The sequence below is a fragment of the Sinocyclocheilus anshuiensis genome, unplaced genomic scaffold, assembly GCF_001515605.1.
Source record: "Sinocyclocheilus anshuiensis isolate Anshui unplaced genomic scaffold, SAMN03320099.WGS_v1.1 scaffold1284, whole genome shotgun sequence".
NCBI lineage: Eukaryota > Metazoa > Chordata > Actinopteri > Cypriniformes > Cyprinidae > Sinocyclocheilus > Sinocyclocheilus anshuiensis.
Genome location: NW_015546083.1, coordinates 47040 through 49202, shown reverse-complemented (window position 1 = coordinate 49202; position 2163 = coordinate 47040). Strand labels below are relative to the sequence as shown.

Below are 2163 nucleotides of genomic sequence, written 5' to 3'. Positions count from 1 at the left end.
TTGCACAGTGTATTTTATGAAAAAAAAAAAAAAAAACAGTTGTTCTTTCAATTAAATTTTATTTGTATAGTTCTTTTCACAATACTTTTTTTTCAAACTATGTCATACTTTTAATATTTATAATACATTATTTTGATCACAAAAAAATGCACCTCAGTATTCAGTCCTCAAAATAAGTCAAAACCTTTATTTATTAGCGCTTTATACAATACAAATTGCGTCAAAGCAGTATACATATATCCCAGTGGCAGCGGTGTCAAACAGCAAAATAGTTTGTCAATAATGCTAGAAGACAATAACACCCAACTAAGCAAGCCAAAGGCGACAGTGGCAAGGAACCAAAACTCCATCGGTGACAGAAATGGAGAAAAAACCTTGGGAGAAACCAGGCTCAGTCGGGGGGCCAGTTCTCCTCTGGCCAGACGACACCAGCATGGCGTGGTTTAATTCCAGCCTGCAACACAGGCGCAGAGGACTTGTCTGGTTCCCGTGGTCTTGTGTCGATGGTCGTCGAGGTGACGAGGTCTTCACAGGGAATCTGTCTCTGGGGAACATCTAGTTGTCATGGTCTCCGCTGACATTCAGGGCTGTAGAGGTCGTCTCTAGGTGCTGATCCACCATCTGATCTGGATACAGACTGGATCCGTATGGCTACGGTGACCTCGAAATCAGAATGAAAGAGACTAATATTAGCGTAGATGCCATTTTTCTTACGATGTAGCGAGTACATCGGGTGTTATGGGAAGTGTTCCCGGTTCCGGTTGACCAAATTAATGCAGCCTAACAATCCTTTAACAGATTTGAATTACAGAAATGTGAAAGTGTGTTATGTGTAAACCAGGTTAAATAGATAGGTCTTTAATCTACAGTAGATTTAATCTGACAGAGTGTGTCTGCCTCCCAAACAACTCTAGGTAGATTGTTCCAGAGTTTGGGCACTAGATAGGAAAAGGATCTGCCGCCCGCAGTTGATTTTGATATTTTAGGAAATGGCCAGAGTTTTGAGATCGCAGCAGACGTGAAGGACTGTAATGCGATATGAGCTCACTCAAGTATTGAGGAGCTAAACCATTCAGGGCTTTATAAGTAATTCGCAAGATTTCAAAATGTACTCGTTATTCAATAGAGAGCCAGTGCAGTGTTGTCAGAACCGGGGTAATGTGGTCATAAGGGCCTTTCGCACCACGGAAACCTTTTCATAGTACCAGAACTAATTGTGGAACTACCCACTTTTTGGCGTTTTCGCACCTCCGGAACTCTCGCGCAAAATCGTCCCAGTACTTTAGTACTGTACATTTAGTTCTGGAACTAAAGCGGTGCGAAAGGCCCTATAGTTCCTGGTTCTAGTAAGAACTAGGGATGTGCACGAATAGTCGAACATTTGAATATTTGGTCTGAAATTATTATTCGAATAATAAAAACACTATTCGAATTTTACTATGTGTTGATTTGCTGTCCGTAAATGCAGGGAATCCATGATAAATCCTAAGCAGTTATAGCTAAATGCACTGGGTGGCTCTGTGGAGCGTGTTAACAAGTTGATAGTATTTGATCACAGAATGTCGTCATCTGCGTCGCGAAGTTTGGATTTACTTTGATCTAAATGATCTTACTAAATGATCTGACAAAATGTAATTACTTCTGATCAAATGAATTAGTGAAACTGATTTATCATAATATCACCACCACAATGAGAAATCGCACGAAATCCAAACACAGTCGACTGATGAAAGACAGCTGTCCATCACTGCATTCACGACTGCAGGTAAGCGCAGCTGTACTCCGATTGAGCCGAGAAGAGAGCGCATCTGATAGCTAAATGATCTTGAGACATATATAAAGGTTCCTCGAGGGAAAGTGGTTTAACAAAGCACTAAGAAACTGTTAGCACACGTTATCTTTGTCAGCGTGTTCTTATTGTTATCAGACTGAGGAACAAACTTTCACCCGAGCATGTGGATATTATTGTTTCTCTCAGAATTAATACGTGAAACAATGTAAACACAATAAATATAGGCCGACTCGAGTATATGTAGCCTACGTTCTGTACTGTAATTGGCACATTCTGCTCGATTTTTCCGTTTGCTCTGCTTGATCTTGAATGCTTTTTTTATGGGTTTTTTTTTTGTTTACACGTTTTCAACCAAAATAAAACCTTGCGAT

The 2163-nt window shown here is 40.2% G+C and overlaps 1 protein-coding gene across 1 annotated transcript in view; it reads left to right on the top strand.

Moving 5' to 3' along the window:
• LOC107699958 (interleukin-10 receptor subunit beta-like) overlaps positions 1-2163 on the top strand; it is a 17262-nt gene that overhangs the window by 4285 nt on the left and 10814 nt on the right. The window lies entirely within an intron of this gene.